Source organism: Hevea brasiliensis, chromosome 9, assembly GCF_030052815.1.
Source record: "Hevea brasiliensis isolate MT/VB/25A 57/8 chromosome 9, ASM3005281v1, whole genome shotgun sequence".
Classification (NCBI taxonomy): Eukaryota; Viridiplantae; Streptophyta; class Magnoliopsida; order Malpighiales; family Euphorbiaceae; genus Hevea; species Hevea brasiliensis.
In genome coordinates this window covers 98,427,657-98,434,362 of record NC_079501.1, presented here as the reverse complement: position 1 = coordinate 98,434,362, position 6,706 = coordinate 98,427,657, and positions in this window count along the sequence as shown.

The following is a 6,706-nucleotide window of genomic DNA, read 5'->3' as shown; positions in this document are numbered from 1 at the left end:
AATATTTAGACTAAAGTGAGGAGTCATAAATAACTCAAATAATGATAAGAAAAATTAAGGAAAAATTATAGAAAAAAAATACAACTAAGTTAAATGAGCTGGTGCCCTAGCGATGGGTAACCAGTGGGAAGTTGCGGTCTTTGCAGCTAGAAGCCCTAAACCCGGGAGAAAATTCATGAAATAATTTTTGAGACTCCAGAGAAGAGTCATTGTGGCTTCTATGGCATTAGAATGCCAAGAAAATGTTTAGAAAAATTTTTCGATCAGTACAAACGATTTTGGCTCAATAAGCCAAACGGAGAGCATTTTGGTCATTTCGTCTTCAGAGATAATTTTTGACTGACTTGTCCAGTTAAGTAAATAATTATTATGATCTAAAATATGAATAAATATTGCTAAAAATTTAATTGAAAATGAGTAAAAAAGAAAAGGAAAGAAAAATGGAAGAAATAGGGAATTATGACATTATATGATATCATTAAAAGTGCTCCCACCAATCACATTTAAACAAGCCATTAGAAAACAATTAAAAAGAGATAAATACAATTAGAAATCTTCTCTTTCTTCTTCTTCCCTTCATTTTTCCGAGATTCCACCATTAGAGCTCCCTCCCACCATTTTCCTTCACCCAAAGTTCCATCTACCACTTACTTACTCCATAAAATCCCTTGCCTTCTTCACAAAAATTACTCCTTATACCTTGAGTGATTTGAGGTAGCAAAGAAAGAAAGGAAACAAAGAGGATTTGCAAGTGTAAGAATACTTTGCAACAAAGGTTAGTGTCCAATTCATTGACTCTTTCATTTAAATTCTTGTTAGAATGATAAATTTGAGCTAGGATATATGAAATTCCTTTAAAAATAAATATGTTAAGGTGTTACTCTATTTTTGGCAGCCATGGAGTTGTTATGGTTTTAATGGTTTCTTTGGATTAAATGAGTGAATAGGCTGCCCTTGATATGATTGTATCACTCAAAACATTAGTTTATGAGTTTAGTGCAAGAAAATAAAACTTAATGGTTTCTTTGGATTAAATGAGTGAATAGGTTGCCCTTGATATGATTGTATCACTCAAAACATTAGTTTATGAGTTTAGTGCAAGAAAATAAAACTTTGGAATTTCAGGGCTAGGGTTTGAAACTCAAATATGGGGATAGATGTAATTGAACACAAAATGATGTTGTAATGGTCATTTAGTGACCATTTAGTATAGTTTGAATTGGAAATTGAGTAATTGGTGACATTAATTAATGTAGAGAATTAGACTGCCTTAAGTGTGCATTCTAGACCCTTTGAGTCCAGTGTGCTCTTGGAGTTATAACTCAAGCTAGGTAACTCCAATTGGTGCAAGGCTAATTGGAGGTTAGACTAGACACAAAATGCAACAATTTTGATGGAGGAAACTATCCCAGAAAACAAACCTAAGTGGCTTTAAAAATTGACCTAATCCTGGTGACCAATATGCAATCCCTGGAAAATGACCAAATGATTAGTGTTTATTCATTTGGTCATAACTCAGTATAGAAAGGTCTAATTGACCTAAATTTTTACTAGTAGAAATCTGAGGCATAGACCTACAACTTTTATGAAGAAAACAAACCCAAATTTTGAACATAACATGTCCAAAAACTGACCTGCAATCAGTGTACAAAAACTACAGAATTGATTTTGCTCAGAAATTCTAGAAAAATTGCAATCCGGCTAGTTATGGTGTTTAGGCCATAACTTGATCTCCAAAACTCCAAATGGAGTGATTCAAAAAAAGAAATATAACTAGACACAATAAGGAACAACTTTGATGAAGAACATTTGGCCAAATTCTTACTGTAGAATGGCCTAATAGAATAGTGAACTCTAGTACCAAAAAACTGAATTTTTGAATTATTCTCCAATGGCTAGAAGTATGGATAGGCAATTAATGCCAACATTTTTGGGAACCAAAATGTGGTAAATCTATGTGATTAAAACTCATGTAACTATTATATATGAGAAAGTCAATATTTTGACTTAAATGACTAAATGAATAGTAACCTTACATGTTAAGTACAAATATTCAAGAAATAACTTTGTAATATGCCCTAGTAGGCCTAATGTAATTGGTTTAGATAGGTTGGCATGCCAATAGGGTTCTGATAGTAGTACTGCGTATGATGTATGGCTCCATTCCATTCTGTGATATGATAGCCTATGGCTATACTGATTATGATGTTATACTTGGCTTTATGCCTTTTGCTTTTATGGCTTATTAGCCATTCTGTCTGCACACCAAGAGACACATTGTGACCGATGGTGTGACGGCCTGAGGTACCTGATACCCAGTGCTAGTTTACCCATTTATCTAGTCTGGTCAATTTATATAGGTTACTTGGGCATGGAAAAGTATAATTGTAATTGAATTGATTATTAAAGGACGTAAGGAAATTAAATATCAAAATAAAGAACAAGAATGATTACAATGAAAAGAGCCTAAAAAATTATCAAGAAAACGATCAATAAAATACTAGAAGGAGTTAATATCATAAAATATAATTAGCCTTCGACTAAACAATAAGTTAGTAATTATTCATTTCTTATAAACACAATAACTAGAAAATTTTTACTTTTATTTGTATATTATATTTTCTTGTATTATTAGCACCACTAAACTTTATGCTTAGCGCGTTGCTTTTGCAATGCGTAGGTACTGAAGATTTGAACAGAGAGCTCAGTAGACCACAGACTGGGTGAGACCATTCACAGTTCTGCATAGTGTCCGTGTCACCTCATAGGCTACAGTGCATTGGTAGGACACTAGGTCCCATTTTGGTATTTTATATTGTTTGTACTGTTTGTAATCAAACTTTTATTTTCTCATGTATAAATTGAAACTTATGTAATATAATTTGGTATGAATGTCAGTATTTGTAAATTTGTGTTTATAAATGAAATGTACATGATTATGATGTTAAATGAATAAATGACAAATGCAAGAATTATTGAGAAATTGTTGAAAATTGATGTGATAATTGGGAGTTGTGGAATAGAATGACCATTGGAAGTGTTTTTCACAGGTTCCGAAGAACTGTTTTCTCCATTTTTAGCCGGTACTCTGCCGGATTTTCTATAAAATTTTTGGAACCTCAAATGAATTTGAAATTTTAATAAATGACTTAAATAAGTTAAATTATCACAAATTGCACTTCATAACCATGAAGAAATAAATCAAGAAAGGATAAAAATAATTGAGATAAAATATAGTGTTTCGGTACACTATGTGGCATATATTACTCGGCTACACTATAGACGAGTGAGGAGTGTCACATTTAGTGGTATCAAAGCACGGTTTAAGCGTTTCTAGGTCTAAATCAAGTCCATACCATGCATTGTATTTGTAAGAGTCGATGTGACACTAATACAGATCTGTTCGATTTTCTTATTTTGATTAGGATATGGACCCCACATCACAGAGAGCAGTAAATGAGGAAGTGGAGAGTCATGCTCCATCTGAAGCTAAGACTGGGGGCTAGGGAGAACCTGCTCCACCAGTACTAGCAGTGCCTGCACAACCTTCGCCGGCTATGTTTCAGCAAATGGCTGAATTCTTCAGACAGATAGCTGGGGTTATGCCACCACCACCACCTCTACAGCAGAAATCCCATCTGGAAAAACTGAGAAAATTTGGGGCTGTGGACTTCAAGGGTAAGAAAGAAGATGACTCGGTGGCGGCTGAGAATTAGCTAGACCGCACCATAAGGGTATTGAAGCAATTGCATTGCACCCCAGAGCAGAACTTGGAGGGTGTTGTGTCCCTACTTCAAGACAACGCCTATCAATGGTGGGACACCGTATCTAGTGAGGTTCGGCCAGAGTTGATAACTTGGGATTTCTTGCTTACTGGATTTAAGAAGAAGTATGTGGGAAGTGTGTACCTGGAGGTCCGGCTAAAGTTGATAACTTGGGATTTCTTCCTTGTTGGATTCAAGAAGAAGTATGTGGGAAGTGTGTACCTAGAAGACAGGAGGAGAGAATTCATTAACTTGAGGCAGAAACAGCTATCAGTAGCGGAGTATGAGAAGGAGTTTTTCAGACTAAGCTGCTACGGAAGAGAGATAGTCCCCACAGAAGCAGAGAGATGCAAAAGGTTTGAAGAGGGGCTAAATGACAACATCAAAATAATGATCACTACCTTGGGAATTACGGACTTCACAAAATTAGTTGAAGCTGCACTGAAAGTGAAAAAGGGTTAGAGTAAGTTAACAGAATAGGAAAGATAGGCAGCGTAAGAGGGAATTTGGACTAGGGCAATCTAGTATACCGACTGATAGTAAGAAGCTTAAGGGTTCTGGTTCATAAGATCAGACACAGGACCAGAGAGACCAAATTGGGATATCTATAACTAGCTCCCCAGGCACAATAACAAGGGAATCAGCCCCACTGCCTGAATGTATGCACTATGATAGGAGACACAGAGGGGAGTGTCGACTGTTAACTGGAGAGTGTTTCAAGTGTGCGACTAAGGATCATTTCATAAGAGATTGTCCTCAGAGTAGTGGTTCAACAGCTCCAGCACAAGTTGATAGGTTTGCCTCTACAGTTCAAGGGGGTAAAAGATCGGGTAGAGTAGAAACAGCTAACATTTCATAGAAGATTGTTTCTGAGATAGTCGAAAGGCCCGAAGTCAGGGTGGCACCACGGGTATATGCTATGGAAGCTCAGGAGGAGCCGAACCCAGACATTGATGAGGCAATACAAGAAAGTGAAGAAGCAAGGAGGTAGCAACTCCATGATTACTTAAGTCAGGTAAATTTCGAGGACGAAATTTAAATTAGAGGGGAAGAGTTGTAACACCCTTACTGTAGCAATTTCATACATTCTACTGTTTCAGTGATCAGTATCAGTTCGGACAGCTAGAACGTTTGGAAAAATATTTAGACTAAAGTGAGGAGTCATAAATAACTCAAATAATGATAAGAAAAATTAAGAAAAAATTATAGAAAAAAAATACAACTAAGTTAAATGAGCTGGTGCCTGTCGCAAGGTGTTTTGCGATCGCCTGAACGAACCCTCACCGAAGTGGGAAAGAGTGAGGAGTCGCCACTTTAATTTTGAGGGAAACTAAAGAAAACCATTTATGAAGATAAATTGAGATGAAACCACTTCTAGGCAGAGATTCTAGGTTCGGGGTCCGTAAACGGGTGGGGAAGGTGTTAGGCACCCCACCTCGTCCCTTAATAAGGGTAAGTAGATTTAATTTTGCATTAGTTAGGAGGGCTTGAATGGACATGTTAATCCTTTTGACTAAAGGAACATTTGATTTTTCACTAAATTTGGATCACCCAGATACATAAGTAAATGAGACAACCTTAGTGAGTTACTGTTGTATGTTAATTTTATTTGAAAGAAATATTTTATTAAAATTTAATTTAAGAATTGGATAAGAACTCTTCTCCGAACTCTTTAATATTTATTAAAATTCTGAGTTGAGACCGGATAAGAACTCTCCTCCGATCTCTATTCAATATTTATTAAAATTTTGAGTTGAGATCGGATAAGAACTCTCCTCCGATCTCTATTTAATATTTATTAAAATTTTGAGTTGAGACCGGATAAGAACTCCCCTCCGATCTCTATTTAATATTTATTAAAATTTTGAGTTGAGACCGGATAAGAACTCTCCTCCGATCTCTATTTAATATTTATTAAAATTTTGAGTTGAGACCGGATAAGAACTCTCCTCCGATCTCTATTTAATATTTATTAAAATTTTGAGTTGAGACCGGATAAGAACTCTCCTCCGATCTCTATTTAATATTCATTAAAATTTTGAATTGAGACCAGATAAGAACTCTCCTCCGATCTCTTCGAAATTTGATCTCAACTATATATCTTAAGAGCCTAAGTTTAAGAGTTCTAGTATTTAAAGATGCCAAGGGTCGTAATAAGACTTCCTTTAACTTATTAGTACTTTGTGACTAAATAAGGGATGCCGGATTGAATTTTACCGACCTCCCATGTGGTCGCCTTACCAGTATTCCCTTTGTTCCATTTTACTCATATGAGATTTGATCTTTATTCCGTCTTATGGTGTTATGCCGGCCTATTTTCTACGTCAGCCCAGTGATTCAATTTAGTTATTTCCCCTGACGTGTTATTTAGACCCTCTTTTTTCAAAGAGACCCCTAAAATACAGTTACCTATTTTATCCTAACCACTTATATATTATTCAAGACTAAATGACTTGCGTTTCAAAATAATAAAGATCAACAAAAATATGATTTAGCCGACATAGAAGCCAACTGAAGCACGACCTACCTTTGCATTTTCAAATGTGATATGACCTTAAAGGAAATAACATGCTTAAAAAAAAAGGAAAATACGCAAAACAAGAACTAAACGAAATGGCAATATGAACACTGACCTGTAAGAAGTCGGATTTAGTGAGCTAATTACAGAATCACAGAATGTAATAAAATCGCAAGTCGGTAGCCAGGAGACTAAGGTCCGCCTTGAAACAAAGAGTACTTCACTAAATGCAATCGAGTCAGAATTATACCCGAGTTTAAATGAGATGGACGACGGAAATAAAAATACAGGTAACCAGGAAAAAAAAATGGGAATGCTCTTTGGATAATGAGCAGTGAAAATGAAAAGTTCAAGTGTTCAAATTCTTTTAAGATAACACTTGAAACTGGTTCCAAAAGCTCTTCTTATGAAAGCAGAGTAATAA